The sequence below is a fragment of the Lissotriton helveticus genome, chromosome 2_1 (genome assembly GCF_964261635.1).
Source record: "Lissotriton helveticus chromosome 2_1, aLisHel1.1, whole genome shotgun sequence".
NCBI lineage: Eukaryota > Metazoa > Chordata > Amphibia > Caudata > Salamandridae > Lissotriton > Lissotriton helveticus.
In genome coordinates this window covers 696,214,540-696,240,059 of record NC_136059.1, presented here as the reverse complement: position 1 = coordinate 696,240,059, position 25,520 = coordinate 696,214,540, and positions in this window count along the sequence as shown.

Genomic DNA, 25,520 nt, shown 5'->3' with positions numbered 1-25,520 from the left:
GTAGCTATATGAGTAACTATATGGGTTATTGATTGGTTGCCCAAGTATTTGTATGGGAGACTGAGTGTGTGTGTGTGGATGGCTGGGAGGTGTATGACTCTGTGCATAGATGTGTGAGCAGTTGATTCACTAGATGTATGGGTTCAAAAGTGCATGTAGAAACACCTGTATGGGCGGTTGTCTGAGTGCATTGGTGAGTGAATGGATATCTCAGTGCTACATGTCAAAAAAAGTACATATGTAAAACACAATACATGTGACAGTTGACATATATAAATAACTGTGCATAAGAGCCAGTGAATGTGTGAGTGGCTGTATGGATCATTGTGAACTTGTATCAGGCATTGTAAAAGAGAGTAAATATGTATTAGTATATGTTTGAATAAGTAAGGTGTGTATAACTGTATAGGTGAGGAAATGGAGGTGTGATTGATTCTTTGCATGACTGACTAGGTGTGTGAGTAACTCCATGGATGAGTGACAGTCTGTGAGTGTCTGTTTACACTGAGTATATCTAAAGTTATATTAGAGTCTGAAGAGGTTCATCGTATTATCACATGAATGATGTCATCAGTGATGTGATCAGTAATGTCAAATGAGATGTCATCAGTGATGTCATCATTGATGTCATTTGAGATGTCATCAGTGATGTCATCAGTGATGTCATTTGAGATGTCATCAGTGATGTCATCAGTGATGTCACTGACCATGTCATGAATGATGTAATATGTGACATGATCAGCAGTGGATTGCGGGTGCGCGATATATAGTTAGTACAACTAACTATATATGGAATTTCAATGGTTTTGTGTGAGTAAAATAAGGTTTTTTAAATGCTAATTCCTAACTATATATGGTCTATAACCTATGGTTTTTTCAGTGAATTTTCAAGGTTTTGTAAATGCTAATTCCTAACTATATATGGTCTATAACCTATGGTTTTTTCAGTGAATATATATATATACAAAAATACACACATATATATATATAAAGAGAGAACGAGAAAGTGAGAGTAAGAGAGCTATTCCGAATCTTTGTGGATAACTCCTGCACTATAACCTTAAGTTTACACTTAATCATAGAAATAGATTTCGGAGCTTTAGAAATATTTTTCTTACTGCTATGCAAGTTGAACATTTGCATTTTCCTTATTCCAAATGATGTTCAAACAATCTACTGTATATTTGACATCATTATAAGCCTCAGGCAATCCCTGCGTTTTTTTGTTGCACGTGGGGGAATTTTGTACAATTTATTCTAAAGCATCATTTTACTTTTTGATTTTATCTGTGCCGCCCTAGCTGTCCGGTCTGCCTCAGTCTTTGTACTGTTAGTTGCAGAGAAAGCTTTCACCTGTGTTTGCCATGCTTTCTTGTTTGATTGGCCGCCATCTTGGGTTAACAATCTAGTTGCCAAACCATAAAAGCCGATGCTGGTGAGGACGCGACTTCGGCGTGCTGAAGGCAATCCGGTCTGCTCCATCCATGGCCGGCTGTCTTCAGGAGCCAGGACCCCTGGTCCTTTGGGGTTAAAAGTTTGTAACTCCAGCAGAATATCATAATCCGCTGCAACCCTGCATCAGCTAAGTAAGTCTAATATGTCTGTTACTTTACTAAGAATACACTGTTCTAACGGTTTTCCTTGGGTTCTGAAGGGGCAGGTGGCCTGTCTTTGTTGCCAATTTGAGTGTAGCTATGGTCTATTTAGCCATGTTTTGAAGGATAATAAATTTGATTAAAAAAAAAAAGAATCTGGCTTTTTGTAAGAAAGATCTCTCCAGCCTACCTTCTGTGCTCCTTTCTACAGCATCACGTCAACAATTATATCCTACTAATTCTGAAACTGGCATAAAAAGGAACAACTTTCTTTACAATGTTAGATCATTATCTAAACATTCTACTTAAGTGTGGGACCTTATTACTTTTATGTCCCCATACACATGTTTTCTTATGGAAACTTGGCTAAATACCACTAATTCTTCAGCTATTCCATAAAACTATCAGTTAGTAAGATTAGATAGAGGTTTGAAAACAGCATCGCTATTGTTTTAAAAAATATTATTAAAGTTTTATGGGTTGACAACTCTATCGCCCTTCTGGTTCAAAAAAGGATTTTAGTCAGTGGAGAAGCAATTGTGACTTCTAGTGGGTGTTTTTAATTACCACAGAGAAGATTTATCTAACCCAGAAGTGGAGCAACTCATGGGCAATCTAGAAACTCTGGGACCGCATCAAAATATTACAGGCCCTACTCACCTATAAGGCCACTTGCTGGACCTACTGTTCACGAATAGTGATTTGGTTACGCGTGATGTACCCGTGTCTCTGACATGGACAGATCATCATCTAATCCCCTTTCAAATCTCTCAAATAACCAATATGGCAAAAATCAAAGCAGTAAACAAGACAGTAAGAAGAGCCTAGAACTTAGTCTCGACTGATTCGTTCAGGGAGCCTTTTAAATCAGCTTTACAAGCAAATGATGTAGTTGTTAACTTAGCTTTAGCTGACTTTAATAAGGCCTTAACTGTGAATTGCACCATTGAAAAAGAGTGGTAATGCCAAACAGTGTGCCTCTGCCCCTTGGTATACCACGGAGCTAAAGCCTGAAAAAACTGCTTGTAAAAAACTTAAAAGAAGAAGGTGTAGAATGAAAAATCTCCAGGACAAAGATATCCCTAAAGCAACCTTCTCTAGATATCATCATAATATTAAGTCTACACAGAAGAGTTTTTTTTAGAGAATCAAATCGAACATGCAGGTAGCTCCCCTAAAGTGTCATCTAAAATTATACTCTATTTTATTAGCCTAGACTACTTTTACATCGCAAGAATTATGTGATTCTCTTGCCAATTTCTTTCAGGATAAAATATCACAAATATACCTGAATTTTAATACCCCAGCTGAAGAAATAGGCAGTGTCACTACGAGGTCTGCCTCATCTTGTCAGAGGGTAATCCTACTTCAGACAAGTTTATACCTTTTTCACTAGAGGATGTCCAGAGAGCCTTAGATACTATGAAATCTGGTTCTACACTGGACCTTTGTCCTCCTATTCTCCAGGCATATTGCCCCTGCTATTGAGACACTGTTTAATCTAATAGTTGAAACAGGCACTATCCCCTCTGAGTGGAAATCTGCGCAAGTTCTACCAATTTAAAAAAAAGTCAACTTGGATCCTAATATTCTAACTATTTCCCTATATTCTTACTACCCCTTTAGTGAAAACCTTTAGAAGGCTTAATAAACAAACAACTAACAGCCTATCTTGAGCAGAATCAGATTCTGGCAACTTGCAATCTGAGTTTAGACCTACGATACTACAGAGAGGTCCATTCTCGCCGTCACACACTTTCTAAGACTCTCGCTTGACGTGGGGGTTTCATCTATGTTAGTGCTGCAGGACTTGTTCACAGCCTTTGACCCTGTATCTCACTCAAGGCAATTACAGAGACTTCAAGAAATAGGTATCTATGGGACAGCTTTTAAATGGATCCAAAACCTTTTGGAAGATAGAACCCATAATATTGTTCTTGGTCCCATTACTTCCTGCATGATGTGGCTTGACAAGGGTGTACCACAGGGCTCACGTTTAAGCCCTACCGTATTCAATATATATGTGACCCCCCTTGCTAAGATTATAGAGCCATTTGGCATCGAAATAATATCTTATGCTGATGACACTCAGCTGATTTATACTTTTAATAATGATATGGCTGAAAGTAAACATTGTTTTGCAAAGGGAATGTTAGAGTTGGATGACAGCTAACTGTTTACACCTGAATGTTGATAAGCCAGAGATTATGATGTTTGGCAAGGCAACAACTTTTTGGTCTTATGAGCGGTGGCCCCCTCAACTGGACGCAGTTCCGACTACCAGAAAGTCTGGGAAAAATCTCAGTGTAAAAATTGACCAAGCTCTATCGATGAAAGAGCAGATCCTGGTTACCACTGCTCTGTGCTTTCATACTATGCATCTACTATGAAGAGTCTTTCCCTATCTTCCTATTTCTGCTAGATTAACATTAGTCCAAGCCCTCGTTATTAGTAAACAAGACTATGGCAACTCTTTATTGACCGCAGCAAATGAGACACTTACGGCTAAATTACAAGTAGTACAACACACTGCTGCCAGGCTTGTTCTTGACCTTCTGTCAAGGACTACTCGGCCCCTTCGCTGAAAGCCTTATATTGGCTTCCAGTAAGGCATAGAAGTATTTTTAAAATCTGCTGCCTTATATAAAAAGCTTTAAGGGGCAAAGGTCCTAGATATCGCCAGCAGAAACTTAAATGCTACTTACCTACCAAAAGCCTAAGATCTCTGACTAACGCCTTGTTGAGTGTACCCCATAACCGTCTGTCTAGATGGGAAGGCAGAGCCTTTTCTTACCTGGCTCTGTTTTAGTGGAGCAACTTACCTCTTCACGTTCAACTCAGTACTAATTACTATCATTTCAGGAAATTGCTAAAAGCTTCCTTATTTTAAGTGAATTTTCTGCTGTGTGTGCTTACTTGCTTGTACATGTAGGCAGCACCGAGATGCCCATGGGTGAGTTGTGAGCTATATTAAATTTGATGAAAATAACATAACATAATTTTTGGTCAGCAATATTTTCTTCGGAACACATCCGATAGGCTTTGATAGTTACAAAAGTTATCTGAAGTATATTTTAAGTGAATTCATACTAATTACTATAGTAGTTGCGTTGATTTTAGATTCTAAGTCCCTGTGCTCTGAGTAAACACTTTCTCTGTATTGATCTTGATTAAGCTAAAATGTTAAACAAATACTCCCTTGTTCATGCACATACAGTGTGACTCACTGGGTACATTCTGAGCAGCTTCGCTGGGAGTGGGTTGACAGCTCAGCAGGTTACTACACTGTACCTTTTTGACTAGAGGGAGAGATGCTCGTCTGACCCCATCTTAAATGGCACTTGTAGTGTAATTGTTTTGACAGCAATTCTTACACGTTTTAAAGCCGTGGGGAGGTAGCAGAATTTCTCCCACACTCGTTTGAGCTTAAAAGCATAGGAGGCTTCTCAACCTAGCTGTGTCTCCACGTCACCAAAATCTTATCATGTAGTTCAACAGGGAAAAGGCACTTTGCGTTATTAACTTGAAATTCACAAGGCACTTTGATAAAGTTCTATAAAGCTATTATATCTCAGAACAAGACGTGTGTCACTCTTTCTAAATGTGAACATTCATTTTGATGAACATGTTTGTTTCCAAATGGCTTTGGAGATGAGCAAGCAAATGAAAGAAAATGACTAAATGATAGTTCATTTGGAGTCAATTAAGTTTTTTCTGAAAAGGTTTTGGGATCTGCAACTACTTTAGCAATCCTCTTTCTCTCTCCTAAACACATCATTCACATATATTTATATCGCCAGTAGATAGTTATAGTTAGGACCATGTTTCCATAGGAAAAGCATTTTTTGATGTGCTTATATCTTTGGTGTCGTTTGACGAATTTTTACCAAATTTTCAAAAAAGTTCCTCTTTTCAGGTCAGCTCCCATCTTGAAAGTTTGGGGGTGATTGGTCAAGGGGGATGAGAAAAAGGGGGGTCCCAAAACGTGTATTCTCAATGCAATTTCCATGGGAAACTTTAGACAAGGCTACAGGCCAAACTTTTGAACGGAATTACGCCAAAATTAGCAGGGAGAAAGGTCTTGGTCCAGAAAGCACACTTATGTTTAAATGGTGTAAATCTATTCAGTAGTTTCTGAGAAATATCAAATGTTACAGATATCAATATTTGAGAATTCTGACATCTGATTGGCTGAGGCGTTACGAGAACGAGCGTGCGGCTCATTGGCTGCGAACTGTTGAAACTAGGAAGTGTTGGCAGCCATTTTGCGTCTAAGTTGAAAGGCGTAGGGGAAAAAAAGGGAATAATTGTATAGAGGGTATAGTAGGAACACTATGTACTTAGTTTAAGCAGTCTGTACGGTGCAGAGGCAGGGAGTTTAAATGTTGCGTGGGCCATGTAAATCACGTCTGCAGAACAACGGTGTGCGGTATTACGGCAAGGTTGCGTAGGCTTTGGAAATCCCGCTGGGAAAACAATGCACCGTATTGCAGCAAGCAGTGTGTAGGGTGCACACACAGGTAGTGGGAATGTTGCGTAGGCCGTGGAAATCACGTCCGCAAAACAACAATGCACGGTATTGCGGCAAAGTTCAGTAGACTGTGAAAATCATATCAGGAAAACAACAATGCGTCGTATTGCGGCTTTCCTTTAATATAATGCGCAGTAATGTTTACTTATAATGCGGTGTTCACTTTTATCACGGATAGTGTCACTTCGTTAGAGGAAATTTAATATTATGTGGGAGGGCGTGTTCTGTCCCTGTGTGCGGAACAAAATTAATGTTTCATTGGCTGAGGTGTTCCAACAACAAGCTTAATGTTCATTGGCTCCGAACCATTGAAAGTAGACGTGTTGCCAGCCATTCCCTCCCCCTCCGAGGAGTAGCAAGGACATCTTATTGGCTCACATGTTCCAAGCAGGACCTTCAAGAACTTAATGTTCATTGGCTGCGAACCATTGAAAGTAGAAGTCTTGCCTCGTGGTTAAATGTAAAAGAAAATATTCCAGCAAATATCTCCACGTACGATAAACCATTCCAGTATAAACAAATGTCAAGCCCCACGTCAGGGGTGAATTAAGTCTTGCGATCATATACGTTGTGAGCAAGTATCAGCACGAGAATTTTGGCGTCAAAATCCTCGTGCTGATACTTCTTTTAAATTTAACCACGAGGTTTGTGATTGGAACTTACGTGCTATCGGACAGCAGCGTGTTATCGGACATCGTTTCCAGCGCCACCACTATGCAGAATTATGCACAGTAAGGACGCCTCGCCTTAAGCGAACCACACGGTTCCGCAACCAGTCCCAGACTATCCATTGAGGAGCACGGACCCTAATCGAGGACGTAGAAGTCCTCACAGGCGGGCGACCCACACCGGACCACCCGGTCCTTTCTACCGCAAATCGGGGCGGTCAATCAACTGTAAATAATTTAATCTGACAGGCAAATGCTTTTAATATGTCAGTCCTGATGATGGTCCCAATTATTTGAGCACTAGGGATCGAAACGTCAACTTTGTAGAGTGCCTTCACAACCTAACCAATGTGTTGAATCGTGTTGTGTTTGGCATTTGTTTGGCATACCTTTAATGTAACACTGATTGAAAAGTGGCCAACGTTTGCTCTTTCTTTTGCCTGTTTCAAACACTTTGGATTTCTCTTTTGTTTCTTGTGTTCTTCTCTATCTTGGTACAGGATTGTGCCTTGTTATTTTTCGAACTACAAGTCTTACAAGTCTTACATTGTTGAAAATAAAGGTCCTGTCCGGCTGGGCAGTGACAAATATAGTTCCCTATTATGGCCTATATTTTATTTTTGTGTTTTATCTGAAAAAGCTAAGGACCTTTGTCTCTAATAGCTGGAACTTACGTGCGGCATGAATATTGACCCAAATGGAGTTGCCCTGAGGAAGTGTTTGTGCGTATACTGCTTTTAAGACGAAACACGTGTTGGCTTGGATCCACAAGGATGCTTCTGTGAAAACAATAAAAGAAGAAGACAAAATATACATATGGACTAGAACCCCTTTTTTGGACTCGAAAATTGTTTTGAAATAATTTGTGATTCTTTCTTGCTCGGGATATAGCGTATGTGAATTCATTGATGTGGATGTTGTCTACATCTATTGGTGGCGGTGTTGATAGACGTCACTTTTATCCCTGGGAGCAGCCTTATATTTGTTTTGAAACCACTAATTACGACTGAGCGCAAGCCTATAACCAACTATCATCCTTTTGTTTTGTTTTGTCTACAAAAGGGAACCTGCATCACAGACTGGACAAGCATAAAAAACTCACAAAAATGAAACTAATCGATTAACGGGTGTGGTTTATATACTTTTTGGTTATTGAGTAGTCTATGGAAGAAACATGCTGGTCTGCCCATTTAGATGTCATGTTCTACAGTTGACACATGCTCACGTTTTCATTGTTTAACTTGTGCACATGTTGGGAAAAGTTACAAAATGTGAAGCCGCAAAGGTTTCGATTTCGATCCTCAGACATATATGTACATACGTTGGAGAGCTTAAAAAGTGTTACCCAGCAAACCTTGTCATTTCCATTCACGTGAATAAAACACCTATTAATTCCTGTAATTCTAAATAGAAGACAAAAAAATATTGTTCAGAATAGAAGAAAAATAAAATTTTCGATTTGTGATCACTATGGTTTTAAAATAAAAAAATGGCAGCATTTGTAAAGCATCCAGCTACCTCCAGAGAGGTGTACCGGCGCTCGGGGGCATCGGAAGATTAATCAAGGCATTGCCCACAGTTACATAGTAGTGGGCTAACGTACCGCCCAAGCCGGGAATCGAACTGTGAACGCTGTTGTTTGACGTCATGTATCATAGCTGCTGTGTCACACTTTTTCTACACTTAGATGTCAATTAGTGCTAATTAAGTTTTAAACATTGTTAAATTATAACTTATAACAGACTACAGTTACAGTCAGTTTTTCACTCCAAAAAGTATGCACGTCTTTTTAAAATTTACTTAAGATAAATATAGATTTCAGGGAAATTACAGTTAGCAATTAACATTTATACAACCTTTGAATTCACGGCAAAAAAGCATAGGTTTTACAGACGTTATAGTTAGAAATTAGCATATAAAAAACCTTTGAAATTCACTGAAAAAACATAGGTTTTGCAGACGTTATAGTTCAATCAATCAATCAATCAATCATAACACTTGTAAAGTGCACTACACACCTGTGAGGGTCTCAAGGCGCTGGAGGTGTGGGGGGTCCTGCTAGTGATTGAAGAGCCAGGTCTTGAGGAGTCTCCTGAAGGACAGTAGGTCCTGTGTCTTACGTAGGTTGGTGGGGAGGGTGTTCCAGGTCTTGGCGGCGAGGTGGGAGAAGGATCTGCTGCCGGTTGTAGAAATTAGCATTTAAAAAAACTTTGAAATTCGCTAAAAAAACATAGGTTTCAGGGACTTTATAGTTGGCTGGACATTTTAGTCGTACAAAACTATAGAAATTCTACCGTTATAGTTAGTTCAGGTAACTATAACTCCCCCCCGCAATGCACTGCTCATGATGTCACATATTACATCATTCATGGCATGGTCAGTGACATCACTGATGAATCCAAAGTAAATTATTTTTATTCCAAATGCAACAGCTCAGACGCGTATCGGTGGATTTCACCGCCTTGCTCACTACATCTAATCTAAAAAAAATGCCAACTATATAGTCTCAAGGTTAACACGTTCGAACTGGTTGGTTGTCATGGCAACCCTATGACACCACTCCAAACAACATAGAAGAGTTCTCCTACTTACATATGACATGTCGATTTCCTCAACTTACATCATTGCATTCATCATGATTCAGTACATTTAGTAACTTCATTATTCAAGCATCGTAAAATGTTACTCCACATTTAATATACTGCCAACCACATTTGTGAAATTTTGTACAGTGTGTGAAAGTGTGTATGTTATTAAAACGTGGCTGTAAATTGTGTGAATCAATATTTACAAGACCCCACTGTGGTACTGTGTACACCTTGTCACTATTATGAAAAGCCTCCAAGCCGAGATATGTGAACTAATATGTCGCCATCCCGACTCGCTATTGTGTTGTCCGTAGTACCTGCAGTAGTCCACGTTCGCATTGATGACACTGTCTTGTCATATGAACCTTTGCCAATGAGCGGGGTACTCCCTCACTACACATGTCCAAGGTATCATGGGCTAGTGCTCAATTGTTAGATTTCGGGGAATCTGTCTGTAAATTGCGTGCGCCTCAGTTCTTGCAGACGAGAAAAACACAACACAAAAGTGAGTGTTGCTTACCTAATACCCAAGTGGGTAGGGGTTCATGTTTCTGGTCTAGTGCCGGAAGGCTCCTAAACATAGGTTGATAGGCTCCTATTTTGGAACTACCTTAGCTGTGACAAGGGTCGTTTATATATACAGTGTGTAGTGTGATGTGTGAGAAAATCATATTGTGTTTCTTGTGTCAACTAAATAAAGTAACTTAAAATAAGCGTAGGTGAGATCTAGATGTTTTTAGAGGGCTTAGAGTGTGCAGGCCAAGCAGCTGTGGTTTAGAGGTGCACATTAAGCGCCTCGTCCGCGTTTAACCTGTTAGGGATTTTTGAATCTAGCAAGATAATGTATCTTGACTCAAGTCTTCTCAATGCCAGTGGTCGGTTCCAACCCCTGATGTTTTTGGGGATGCTGTCTATTATGAAAAATGTCAAGTCTTTTGCATTACCTGTGTGATGAGCGTTAATGTGCCTTGCCACAGGGTAAGCCTGGTCATTATCAGCAATTGCTCTGAGGTGCTGTAATATCATCACGTGTGCCTGGTGTAGGGTGCTGCACATGTATCTGCTTCAACATGTGTATTCAAGCACATAGACAGCGTACTCCGTCTTACATGTGTAGCTGCCTCTGATGGTGTGTGCCTAAACGGTAACCTGACTGAATTTGTGTTGACTCCATGTCTACAGGCCTTGCACTTAAAACATCTCTGGAATCCTCTTTGGGCTTGAAGCCATGATGTCGAGCCTATGAGATTCGTGGGTGCATTACACACTAGTTCATTTCTCATTGATTTTGCCTTTCTAAAAGTGACTGTTTATCACATGTAGGACCCAAAATGTTTTCCCCATGTTATTTTCCATAGGACGTTTAGGCACGGCTACAGACCGAACGGCTGAACGGAATTACAAGAAATTTGGCAAAATGGTAAATTCTGATTCGCAGATCACGCTATTGCTTAAATGGTGTAAATCCCTCTAGTAGTTCCTGAGAAAATCAATATATATCTATAAGCGCACACCATACGCGCACGGTACGCGTACCTTCACATGCACGAGCTGCATGCTGATTGGCTGCCACTGTCTGTCAACACTCCAAAACAGAAATTGTTGGCAGCCATCTTGTGCCTCGGTAGACTGAGGCACAAGAAAGCAGAAAAACAAACGTGTAGAACTCAAAAAGGGGGCAGGGTAGAAGCACCCTGACCCCCTAAACCTGCTCAGGGGGTCCTACAAGGACACCCAAGGCCCAAAAAACTATTTTTTTTTTCAAAAATTGCAGGGTGCGCGTACGGTACGCGTACCCCACGATTTCTGAAAAACAAATGTTTTTTTGGGCCTTCGGGGTCCTTGTGGGACCCCTGAGCAGGCCTATGGGGTCAGGGTGCTTCTACCCTGCCCCCTTTTTGAGTTCTAAACCTTTCCGAGCACGAGCTGCATGCTCCTTGGCTTTCATCACTTCAAACCAGGAAGTGTTGGCAGCCATCTTGTGCCTCGGTAGACTGAGGCACAAGAAAGCAGAAAAACAAACGTGTAGAACTCAAAAAGGGGGCAGGGTAGAAGCACCCTGACCCCCTAAGCCTGCTCAGGGGGTCCTACAAGGACACCCAAGGCCCAAAAAACTTTTTTTTTTTTCAAAAATTGCAGGGTGCGCGTACGGTACGCGTACCCCACGATTTCTGAAAAACAAATGTTTTTTGGGGCCTTCGGGGTCCTTGTGGGACCCCTGAGCAGGCCTATGGGGTCAGGGTGCTTCTACCCTGCCCCCTTTTTGAGTTCTAAACCTTTCCGAGCATGAGCTGCATGCTCCTTGGCTTTCATCACTTCAAACCAGGAAGTGTTGGCAGCCATCTTGTGCTCGGTAGACCGAGGCACAAGAAATCAGAAAAACAAACGTGTAGAACACAAAAAGGGGGCAGGGTAGAAACACCCTGACCCCCTAGGCCTGCCCAGGTGGTCCCACAAGGACCCCCAAGGCCCAAAACATGTTTTTTTCAAATTACCCCCGGGGGGACCAAATCACGGGGGAATAGTGATAAAGAAGTGTGGGAGGCCCGAATCTGCCCCACACTGCCCCGGGGACCGCCGCCCCCCGGAGCAAAGCAACCCAGCCCCCTGGCACATACTGGAGGCTCTTGGTGGGCTAGTTGGCCCCAAGGGACCCCCAGTATGCAAGGGGAATTAGTTCCCCCTCTGCAAACTCACCAGGGGGCTGCGTTGCAGAGAGGTGTAAAAAGGGGCATAGCCTCATTACACCTCTCTGCAATACAGCCCCCTGGCGCATATTGGAGGTTCCATGTGAGCTAGGTGGCCCCCAGGGACCCCCAGAATGCAAGGGGAATTAGTTACCCCTCTGCAAACGCGCCCGGGGGCTGCGTTGCAGAGAGGTTTAAAAAAGGGTGTGGCCTCATTACACCTGTCTGCAATGCAGCCCCCTGGCGCATACTGGAGGTTGCAGGTGGGCTAGTTGGCCCCCAGGGACCCCTAGTATGCAAGGGGAATTAGTTTCCCTTCTGCAAACGCGCCAGGGGGCTGCGTTGCAGAGAGGTGTAAAAAGGGGCATAGCCTCATTACACCTCTCTGCAATGCAGCCCCCTGGCGCATACTGGAGGTTCCAGGTGGGCTAGTTGGCCCCCAGGGACCCCTAGTGTGCAAGGGGAATTAGTTCCCCCTCTGCATACGCGCCCGGGGGCTGCGCTGCAGAGAGGTCTAAAAAAGGGTGTGGCCTCATTACACCTCTCTGCAATGCAGCCCCCTGGTGCATACTGGAGGTTCCTGGTGGGCTAGTTGGCCCCCAGGGACCCCCAGTATGCAAGGGGAATTAGTTCGCCCTCTGCAAACGCGCCAGGGGGCTGCGTTGCAGAGAGGCGTAAAAGCATTTCTTTTTCAATTTATATTAACAATATGTAATGTAATTTAAAAAATAAAATATCTAAAAATAAATAATTTAAAATAATGTAGTAAATCAGTATAAAAAATATAACAATTAATACATTTAAAGATTATCATTTACAAAACCATTGAAATTCACTGAAAAAAACATAGGTTTCAGCCACGTTATAGTTAGGAATTACCATTTAAAAAACCTTTGAAATTCACTGAAAAAACCATAGGTTTCAGCCACGTTATAGTTAGGAATTAGCATTTAAAAAACTGAAAAAACCATAGGTTTCACACACGTTTTAGTTAGGAATTAGCATTTTAAAAACCTTTGAAATTCACTGAAAAAACCATAGCTTTCACACACGTTATAGTTAGGAATTAGCATTTTAAAAACCTTTGAAATTCACTGAAAAAACCATAGGTTTCACACCAGTTATAGTTAGCTGGTCATTTTACTTATACAAAACCTTTGAAATGCGCCCGTTATAGTTAGTTGTACTCACTAAAACTCGCACGCCCGCAATACACTGCTAATGATGTCACATATTACATCATTCATGACATGGTCAGTGACATCACTAATGACATCACTGATGACATCTCAACTGACATCACTGATGACATCATCCAGTGAATGTGGTTTGCTTTGATATTTAAATATGTATTATAAATACACTACTTTGCATTGAAGAAGGAGTGGATATATAAATATAAATGTGTGAATGGAGGATTTAGTAACAGTGTCATTGATTGTTTCCTTGACTAATTTGTAGAGTCTCACTATATATAATGTGTAGGTATTTAACTGTGTTAACGTCTTTATTGCTTTGACTTAATTGGTATATTAAAGACTATATTTGTTATTGGTTTCTTAACTGAGTATTTGTATGGGTAAATGAATGTCTATGTGGTTTGGTGGCGGGTGTGTAATTGCCTAAAAGTGTGTGAATAGTTTATTCACTAGGTAAATGAGGTTAAGACTACATGTTATAACACTTGTTTCAGTGAGTGTATATGTTTATGGGTGCAGTGGTGATGAAATATGTCTCTCAATAGTATCCATTAAATTTGAAAAAAAGCAGTGTATGTTACAGTTATATCTAATTAAGTGAGCCTAAGACTTAGTGATTGTATGAGTCACTGTATGGATAACTGTATATTTCTAATAGTCATTTTGTAACACACTAAGTGTGTGTTACTATCTATATGAATAGAGGAAGTGGTGTTTGCATAAGTGTGTAGGTGAGTAAATGTAAGTATGATCCAGAGTTTGCATAAGTCAATAAGATGTTTTTATAAGTGAATACAATGTGTGCTGGTGTGTAATGTTGAAATAGGCGTATACGTATATTTGTTAGTGTTCTGTTAATTATTCACTGCATATAACACTGAATCTATAGGTAAGAGATTAGATATGTGTATAGATCTATGATTCACTGAGTGGGTGTTTAGAAAATACTATTGGTGTGTCAATGGTTTGAAATAGGGCACTTTCTATTTTACAGTGAGTGAAAAATATTATACTAGTGTGTGATGAGGTGTATTTCATTGTCACATGGATGATGTCATCCGTGATGTCATTTGATATGTCATCAGTGGTCATCAGTGATGTCACTGACCATGTCATGAATGATGTAATATGTGACATCATCAGCAGTGGATATATATATATATATATATATATATATATATATATACACACAATGTGATCCTGTTTAGTCAAGGAGCGCTCGACAGCGGGTGCCCAGCGCTAGGGTCGGATCCAGACCCTCACTTAATTTCACTCCAACAAATGGCGCGGCACTCCAGAGTAGGTTACTTAGTGTTTTTTATTTTTCACAGCACCACTCAACCAACGCGTTTCAGCCTGGATGGCTTTCGTCACGGTTAGTGAGTCCCTTTTCACTGTCACCTTAAATACACATATCTGCCATAATGGGGCATTGTGGGACTTGTAGTGTGAGGTGTTACTAGAAAACTTTATTCATATTCACAAAAAGGACATTTGGTGTGCAAGGGGTTTTCTTGGTGATTTACATTGCAATTCATGAATCTCAGATTTTCAATATATTTGGTCCAGTGCCCACTATGTTACAAACACGCTATATGTCTTAACAGTGACACTTTATACTATTTCACTATTTTCACAGATTTAGGTATTCGTATAGTTTATAGTTGTTGTGTGTCAGCGCATTCTTATGGTACATGTGTTATTACATTTTTATAGTTTGGTGTAGTACCCAATTACTTCATTTTAGTACCAGTTACCATTGTTCATCGTTATGGGTTTAGTACCCTAATGTTCATTTTCAGAAGCATGCAGTTCTTTTAATTGCTACCAGTTTGTTATCTATGTTTTTCTACTTCATCCAAGATGTACATAAACTTCCTCATCGAAGTTTATCCCTCTGGGGAACTTAGTTCTGAATCGAATGATGTATTTGGATTCAATCTGGCGCAATTTCTTGATTCTGTCCCCTTCTCGTTCTCCTGGAGGGATCATGTGTATTCCATAGAATGACATTACCTTCCAGTTCCCCTTTTGGCATTGAGAAAGATGTTTTGCTGTGGCATAAGCCATGTTTCCATTTTTTACAGCACGAATGTGTTCCAAAATCCGTTTCTTCACCATACATGTTGTGCTGCCTATATATTTCATGCCACAGTTGCATTCTATTACATATACAACAAATTGCGATGTACAGGAGATATTTTGTTCGGTTGTGATCACATTCCCATTGGGATCCTGTATTGATTTCATGTTCCGGCAAATTTTGCAGGCTTTGCATACATTACATTTTTTGAATCCCTTTTGTTGGTCTAGTAGCCAGTTTGTGGCTGGCTTCCCTTGGAAGTGGCTTTGCACTAGTGTTTCTTTTAATGATCTTGCTTTTCTATAAGTCACATTTGGGTGTGATCCCAGCAATTGGCCAATGTCTGGATCCCCAGAAATCAAATGCCAATATTTCTTGATTTTATTTGTTATTATGGTACTCTCCTTGCTATATGTTGTAATGAATCTTGGTGCTTGTTTTTCCCGTTGTATTTTTTCTTTCACTTTAGGGATCAGCGTCTCTTCCCTTGTTTTCTTGTCTGCCCTTTTTTACATTTTTTGAGTGTCGTTTCATGATATCCTCTTGTTCTTAATCTTTTCATGGTGTCGTCTATCTTTTCCTCAGCGTCTTCCTTCTTTGAACAGCTATGTTTCATTCGTATCATTTCTCCATACGGGATGCATTTTGGGTGGAAGCTTGTGCCATGCAATATACTGTTTGTGGCAGTCTTCTTCCGGAATAGCATGGATTGAATTTGGTCTTTTTCTATGTAGATTTTTGTATCCAGAAATTCGATTTCCTTTTTATTTCTGGTACTTGTGAATGAGAGACCTATCTTGTTGTTGTTTACTTTCTAGAAGTACTTGTCGAATTCCTGTTCTGTTCCTTTCCATATCAGGAATAGGTCGTCTATAAATCTGACCCATAGCACTATCCGGTCAAGTTCTTCCTGGTTTTCACTGTTCCACGCTATTTCCCTCTCCCACCATCCCATTGTTACATTTGCAAAGTTCGGAGAAAATTAAATGCCCATGGCTGTGCCACAACACTGTCTGAATAGCTCCTTATTGAATGTAAATATATTGTTGGATAGACAGATCTCTATCATTTTAATTAGCATTTCTGAATGTTTAAGTTCCATAATGCTCCGTTCTTTAAGAAAGAATTTACAGGCTTCAAGGCCTATTTCATGCCTTATAGACGTGTAGAGTGACACTACATCTATTGTTAATAGTAAGTAGTCTTTATTCCATGTAATGCCAGACAATGTGCGCAGAAAGTCCCCAGTGTCCTTTATGTATGAGCTCATGCTCTTTGCTATGGGAGCCAGGTATTGATCTACGTATTTTGATACATTTTCGTATTTCGAGTCGCATGAAGAAACAATCTGCCTCCCTGGCGGATTCTTCATTGTTTTATGAATCTTCGGCAAAAAGTAGATGGTAGGTATCGTTGGGAGGTCAATAGTGAGAAATTTTACCTCCTCGTCACTTAGCAGATTTTGTAGATGCCATTCCTTTAGATGATGATTTAATTCCAATGCCATATTATTTATTGGATTCTGGTTCAACCTTTGATAGTTCTTAACATCATTTAATTGTCTCACGGCTTCTTTTTTATAATCTGTTGTATTCATTAGGACGATGTTGCCCCCTTTGTCAGCCGGTTTTATTGTTACTTCAGTGTTCTCCATTAGTTTCTTCACCGCGTTTCTCTCTTTGCTAGTTAGATTTTCCCTTTTATTCAAATTACGCTTTTTTGGCATTTTCTCCAATTCTTCAATAATTGCATCTGAAAATAGATCAAATCTGTTTCCTGGTGAGAGGACTGGGCAATACTTCGACTTTTTCTTTAGGCCACTGTCTGCTTTCTTGTTTGTTTCAATATCCAGTGTCTCTAAGATTTGCGTTTCTGTCATGTCTTCTTCTTCCAGATTATAAAGTAGATCAAACATATATTTGGAATCAGGTGCTTGGTCTATTGTGTTTTGCCATGTCAGACGTTATTGTTTCTGTTCCTTGTGCCAGAATATTTCCTTTTTTTCATTGGCGTGGACCTTTGTCAGTTTTAATTTTCTGACATACTTGTAAAATTCAATTCTAACATCCGCATAGATGTAGTAATTTTCTGGGCAAAAAGATAGTCCTTTATTTAATAGGGAGATTTCATCTGTTGTTAAAATATGTTTGGAGAGATTCACAATTAGATTGGTATCTATTACTTCCGGCTGCGCAGTGCATAACGATTTCTTCCGTTTTGCCCTTCTTGTTTTTCTGGTGCTGGTGAGATGTCCCTTGTACCTCTTCCTTGTCCCCTGTTCATTGTTCTGCCGTGGCCCCCTCCTCTTGATAGCGATTTGTCCAAATTCATTAGACGTACCTCCTCTAAAACAGACATTTTACTTGTGCCACTTGCTCCAGTGAGTTCTCCTTCACTCAAGTCGGATTCGCTTGTGCTTTCTACTATTATCCTTGTTTGTTGTAGTGGATAGTTTTTCTTTAAGTTCTCAAATCTTTTGGCAAACGTTAGTATCCTTCCTTCCAAATAGTCTTTCTCATCCCTTCGAAACTTTCTTTGTTTCCTTTCTTCAATTTCTTTCTCATATTTCTCTAGTCTGGAATCCATTTCCTTCCGCAATTTTGAGAATTCATCTTGGTTTTTTGAGGTTTTCATTTTGTCCTCCATTTCTGATACTTTCTTTGTAATCTCCATAACATCTATTTTGGCGTGTTTGATCAATATTCGCATCATATTCATGGAACACTGCAGATTGTTTTCTACCCACTCGTTGATTAATTCCACCTTTGTATCTGGATGCGTGGGCATTGTGAAAATACGTAGGCCTCTGGGTACACGTTTCACAGCAATGTAGTTCTCTAGTGCTATAATCTCCCAACTTTTATTCACTTCCTTTTTGTAAAGTCTTTCCATTTGATTGAACTCCTGTTTTAATGTGGGGTTATCTGCATTAGGAACTGTATCTGATCGCTCCGTTGCGACAGCCTCATTTCTTTTGAACATTGTTGCCGCTTTTGTCATGCGCTTCGCTGCGCGTTCTTCCATATTTAAAGTATTGTTTGATAAGGGTTGTACAATCACCCTTGGCCCCTCGCACTCCTGCACTCTTGGTTCTGTGAATGGGAATTATGTGACCGTCCCTTTCAAAATTCCGCTTCCCCTACTCTCGTCGGTGGGTTCGTATATTTATACAGTTCCGCGTTTATTCGAAAACACCCTTTGCCGCTTCGGTAATATCGCTTGCTGATGTAGCTCAGTGCCACTCACCTTCTCGGGAGGATCCTGTTCTGATGGCGTCCTCCGACTTCGCCATGCAGCGATCTACCTCGGTGAGTCTTGAATTGCCAGCAGTCGTTCTTTCGCAATTATACCGGGCTCTCTGACCTTCTGTAACAATATATCCACAATGTGATCCTGTTTTGTCCAGGAGCGCTCGACAGCGGGTGCCCAGCGCTAGGGTCGGATCCAGACCCTCACTTAAGTTCACTCCAACAAATGGCGCGGCACTCCAGATAAGGTTACTTAGTGGTTTTTATGTTTCACAGCACCACTCAACCAACGCGTTTCAGCCTGGATGACCTTCGTCACGGTTAGTGAGTCCCTTTTCACTTTCACCTTAAATACCCATCTCTGCCATAATGGGACATTATGGGACTTGTAGTGTGATGTGTTGCTAGAAAACTTTATACATGTTCACAAAAAAGGACATTTGGTGTGCAAGGGGTTTTCTTGCTGATTTACATTGCAATTCACGAATCACCGATTTTCAATATATTTGGTCAAGTGCCCACTTTACTTCATTTTAGTACCAGTTACCATAACGATGAACAATGGTAACTGGTACTAAAATGAAGTAATTAGGTACTACACCAAACTATAAAGATGTAATAACACATGTACCATAAGAATGCACTGACACACAACAAATATAAACTATACCAATACCTAAATCTGTGAAAATAGTGAAAATAGTGAAATAGTATAAAGTGTTACTGTTAAGACATATATTGCGTTTGTAACAAAGTGGGCACTAGACCAAATATATTGAAAATCTGTGATTCATGAATTGCAATGTAAATCACCAAGAAAACCCCTTGCACACCAAATGTCCTTTTTGTGAATATGCATAAAGTTTTCCAGTAACACATCACACTACAAGTCCCATAATGCCCCATTATGGCAGAGATGGGTATTTAAGGTGAAAGTGAAAAGGGACTCACTAACTGCGACAAAGGCCATCCAGGCTGAAACGCATTGGTTGAGTGGTGCTGTGAAAAAAAAAACCACTAAGTAACCTACTCTGGAGTGCCGCGCCATTTGTTGGAGTGATGTATATATATATATATATGTATATATATATATATATATATATATATATATATATATATATATATTGCTCTATTCCACCCTCTGGCGATCTGTGGACTCAATATAGTTAGGACCTGGTTTATATAAGAAAAGCATTTTTTGTTTTCCCAATAACTTTGGCGTCTTTTGACGAATCTTCGCGATATTTTCAAAACTAGTGGGGCGCTACGGTCAGTTTCAGGGTGTTTGGTCAAGCGGGGGCCAAGAAAAAAGGGTGGTCCCAAAACATGTTTTCCCCATGCTAATTTCCATAGGAAACTTTAGACAAAGCTACAGCCCGAACTGCTAAACAGAATTACACCAAATTTGGCTAACAATTAGCCCTTGGTCCAGAAAGAGTCCTCTTTTTTAAATGGTGTAAATCCGTTCAGTAATTCCGGAGAAATTAGAAAAAGAAAGTTTTAATATCTATGGCCCTATGGGTCGTAGATAGCCTCCCGACCACAAGCTTCATTCTAATTGGCTGCCAACACTCCAAACCAGGAAGTGTTGGCAGCCATCTTGTGACTCTGTAGAACCGAGTCACAAGAAAACAGAAAAAAGAGGTTAAAAAACAATAAAAGGGAGCAGAGTAGAAGCACCCTGACCCCCTAGACCTGCTCAGGAGGTCCCACAAGGGACCACAGGGCCAATAAAAGCATTTTTTAAAAATTTCAGCAGAAATCGAGATGGGGTCGCAAATCCCGCCGAAATTATAAAAAATAAATTCCCGCACTTTGTTTTCAAAAAGCCCCCAGGTGGGCCAGGACCAGGGGGCACGGCCAATTAATTAGTGGGGGCCTGTGGGGGCCCACTTCCCCAGGGACCACCACCTCCCCGAGGCTGTGAAAAGAATGTGTGGGGGTCCCAATCCCCCCATGCTGCCCCCAGGGACCGCCACCTACCCGGGGTTTTCGGAAACAACTGCCGGTGGCATGTGGCCCCCTGCAGCCCCGGGGACCGCCACCTCCCCAAGGCTGTCAACAAAATGCATGGGGGGTCCCAATCCCCCCATGCTGCCCCAAGGACCACCAACTCCCCGGGGCTCTATTTCTTTTTTTTAAACCTGTGTGGGCGGGCTCGAGCCCCCCCACATGCCCCAGGGACCACCACCACCCGGGTCACTAAATACGGACATGCGGGGGTCCGTTACAGACTCCCAAGCCCTGGGGACCACCACCTCCCTGGGGCTTTGCACTGGTAGGGAGGGGGGCCGCAAGGCCCCCTCCTGGAGCCCTTGATGGCCCTGGGGACCGCCACCCCTGGGCTGGGTCCTGCAGTGTCCCGGGGTGCCCACCTCTGGGACATTGCTGTTTGCTATGGCAGGAGCCTTGCGGCTGCCGTGCGGCTCCCATGCTGTCATAGCAAAAACTGGTTTGGATTTTGGAAGCTAGAGCAGGTTTCCTGCTCTCGATTCCAAAATCCAAAGCAGATTGCTTTTCCACAAGGGGAGCTGTATGTTAGCAGCTTCCCGTGTGGAAAAGCAATGCCGGCTCCGGCAGGAGGCGGGGATACGGCGGGCCCGAGGGGGTATTGGGGCTCCCGCCACAGTCCCCAGAGAAGTGGCTAGGCCCCAGGGGATGGGGTCCCCGGGTCAAGAAGTGTCACTGACCATGTCATGAATGAGGTAATATGTCACATCATTAGCAGTGCATTGCGGGGGCATGAGATATAGTCAGCTGAACTAACTATAACGGCAGTCGCCAGTAGGTAGTTCTAGTTAGAACCTAGTTTCCATAGGTAAAGCATTTTTTGATTTGCTAATAACTTTGGCGTCGTTTGACGAATCTTCACGAAATTCTCCAAAAAAAGGTCTATCTAGGTTAGCTCCTATCCTGAAAGTTTAGGGGATTCGTCAAGCGGGGTGAGAAAAAAGGGGGTCCAAAAAGTGTTTTCTCCATGTTAATTCCCATAGGAAATTCTATTACAGGCTACAGCCCAAACTGCTGAACGGAATTACACCAAAATTGGCAAAAAGGTAGATCTTGGTTCAGAAAGCGACCTTTATTTTAAATGGTGTAAATCCGTTTAGTAGTTGCTGAGAAATGTAAAAAATAAAAGTGAAAAAATAATTTTCACAGAGAAAACTTTAGGCAAGACTACAGCTCAAATTGCTGAACAGAATGACACCAAATTGGCAAAAAGGGAGTGCTTGATTCAGAAAGTGTTTTTCTTTTTAAATGTTGTAAATCCGTTCAGTAGTTGCTGAGAAATTCAAAAAATAAAAGTTTCGATATCTGGGCAGCAGTGACTCCCAACTACGCGCTTGACTATGATTGGCTGTCACGACCACGAGCTTCACTGTGATTGGCTGCCAACACTCTAAACCAGGAAGTGTTGGCAGCCATCTTGTGACTCTGTAGAACCGAATTACAAGAAAACAGTCGAAAAAAGATTAAAAGAGAAGAAAAAGGGGCAGAGTAGAAACACCCTGACCCCCTAGTCCTGCTAACGGGGGTCCCACAAGGATCAGCAGGCCTAAAAGTAATTTTTGTTGTTCTAAAAAAACGCCAGAATGCACGCTGGGTGCACGAATCCAGATGGTAAAAATGCATAAAAATGGAGGGTGGTTTCACCCCTTCATTTAAATGAGCCCCTGGGTGGGCCATATTCCAGGAGCAATCCTATAATTATATTTCGGGGCTTGTGGGGCCTCCGCAGTGCTGGGAAACGCCACCTCCCATGTAAATTAGGTGCAGGAGGGCACACAGACATCCCACAGTCCAGGGGATCGCCACATATCTGAGGCTTGTTTTGTAATTGTTCGGGGGCTTTAAGGCCACCCCAAGTCCTGGGGATCGCCATCCTACAGGGCTTTAATTAAATATGTAGGTTGGGTCTCACGGGCCCCCAAAGCTTCGGGGACCACCTCCTCCTGGGGCTGTGAAACTAGAGGGAGTGGGGAGGTTCAGTCCCCTCCTGGAGCGCTTCATGGCCCTAGGGACCACCACCCCCCAGAGCCGGCTCATGCAATCTCCCAGGATGTGCATCCCCGGGACATTTCTGATTTCTATGACAGGGCGGGAGCATGGCTTCCACCCTGTGATAGCAAACCCTGGTTTGCTTTGTTGAAGCAAGAGGAGGAAAACCTTGTCTCGCTTCAAGGGCAATCCAATAATTATATTTCGGGGGCTTGCGGGGCCTCCGCAGCACTGGGGACCCCCACCTCCCATGTAAATTATGTGCGAGAGGGCACATGGACCTTCCGCAGTCCAGGGGATGGCCACCTCCCCAGGGAATGCTCTGTATTTGTTCGGGGGCTTCAAGGCCACCCCTAGTCCCGGGGATCACCACCCTCCAGGGCTTCAATTAAATATGCAGGGTGGGCCTCATGGGCCCCCGAAGCGTTGGAGATCACCTCTTCCGCAGGGCTTTGAAAATAGAGGGAGCGGTGCCGTTCGGTCCCCCTTCTGGAGTGCTTGCTGGCCCTAGGGACCGCCACCCCCCAGGGCTGGGTCCTGTAATGTCCCGGTGTGTGCATCCCCGGGACATTTCCATTTGCTATGACAAGGCGGAAGCATGGCTTCCACCCTGTGATAGCAAACCCTGGTTTGCTTCTTCGAAGCGAGAGGAGTAAAACCTTGTCTCGCTTCAATAAAGGAAGGAGAATTGCTTTTGGGCAAGGGAAGCTGCATATTAGCAGCTCCCGTTGCCCAAAAGCAATGCCAGTTTCCGTAGGAGTCGGGAGTCGTCAGGACCATGGGGACATTGGTGCTGCCCCCACGGTCCCCAGCAGAGAGGGCAGGCCCTGAGGGATGGGGTCCCCGGGGCCAGAAGTGGCCTGGGAGGAGGGCCAAGCGGCCCCTTCCCACTTTTAAAGAAATTCATGAAAATTCATGAAAATAAACGTTTAAAAAAAATAAAAGTTTGGAGTGGTGACCCCCGTCCACCCCTTACAAATAAATGTGATAGCAAGCTTTCTAAATGTGTAAGGTAGCAAATTGGTTGATGTTATACAATTATAAAATTCAAGATGCATGTGAGGTTGGACAAATGAGAATCATAGTCATCCATGGATTTACATATAAAACATTTTATTTACACAAAACAACAAAATAAAAGTAGGTACAGCCATGGCGTGTCATCATCCCTCGACAATCTGTAAATCATAACCTGGAAGACAAAAAGTAAAATAAGATTGTATGTTATGCGCCCATCAAAAGAGAGAGAGAGAGAAAGAGTGAGAGAGAGAGAGAGGAAGAGAGAGCGAAAGAGAGAAAGAGTGAGAGGCAGGAAGAGAGAGAGAAAGAGTGTGAGAGAGAAACAGAGAACGAAAGAGGGAAAGAGTGAGAGAGAGGAAAAGAGGGAGAAAGAATGTGAGAGAGAGAAAGAAAGAGAGGGAGAGTAAGTTCCCACACTGCGGACAAAACTCTCAGAACTCACCTTTCTGCCACCGGAGTGTCTCCAACCATGTGCCGGGACATACTGCCACCTTCCAGCTCACTCATCTGATACATAGTGTAGAATCAGTAATGGCAGAGTACATACGACTGCACATGCTTTTATCGCTGTCCCGCCCCTGCACACCCAGGCTGCTGCACACCATCCACTCCCACCGCCCAGAGGTGACTTCCCGCTCCTGTGCACCCAGGCCTCACTGCTCACCTTTCACCACTGCCGTGTGTCGAAGAGGGTCTACCACGTGCCAAAGCAACCGCCTCAGCCGTGGCATACATGCGTTCTAGCCGAGCCCACAATTCAAATGGGGTCTTGTTTGCTAGGATGGTGTATCGAGGCCACGCATCATCGCAGCTTGCCCACCCGCTGAGCTCTGGTGGCACTAACTCAGTGGAACTGAAGTCATCGCCACATGGCGGGAGCCTGTGTCAGGTGGGGGTCTACAATCTGTGACACAGCCTGCAAGACAAAAAGCAAGATAAGATTGTGCATTTTACGCCCATCAAAGGAGAGAGAGAGAGAAAGAGTGAGAAAGAGGAAGAGAGAGATAAAGAAAGAAAGAGTGAGAGAGGAAGACAGAGAGAAAGAGAGATAGAGGAAGAGGAAGAGTGAGAGAGAGAGAGAGAGGAAGAGGAAGAGATAGAAAAAGAGAGAAAGAGTGTGAGAGGGTAAAAGGAAGAGATGGAGAGGTTGAGTGAGTGCAGACACTCCAGACAAAACCCTCCCAGCTCACCTATCTGCCACCAGTGTGTCTCCAACCATGTGCTGGGGCATACTGCAGCCGTCAAGCTCACTCATCTGAAACATAGTATAGAATCAGTAATGGCAGAGTACATACGACTGCACATGCCTTCATCGCTATCCCGCCCCTGAGCACCCAGGCTGATGCACCCCATCCACTCCCACCACCCAGAGGTGTCTGACCGCCCCTGCGCACCCAGGCTGCTGCACACCATCCACTCACACCGCCTAGAGGTGACTGCCCGCCCCAGCGTACCCAGACCTCACTGCTCACCTTTCCGCCACCTGTGTGTCTCCAACCACATGCCGGGACATACTGCCGCCCTCCAGCTCACTCATCTGAAACATAGTATAGAATCAGTAATGGCATCCACTCCCACCGCCCAGAGGTGACGGCCTGCTCCTGCACACCGAGGCCTCACTACTCACCTTTCACCACTGCCGTATGTCGAAGAGGGTCCACCACGTTCCGAAGCAACCTCCTCAGCCTTGGCGTTCATGTGGTCTAGCCGAGCCCACACCTCAAATGGGGTCATGGTTGTTAGGATGGTGTATCAAGGCCACGCATCATCACTGCCTGCACACCGCGCTCAGCTCTTGCGGTGGCACTCTGTGAATAGCGAGGCCACGCCACGTGGCGGTGGGCCCCTGCTGTTTGATGGCTTAGGCCTACCCTCTGGTCCAGCAGGGCACACAAAAGCTGA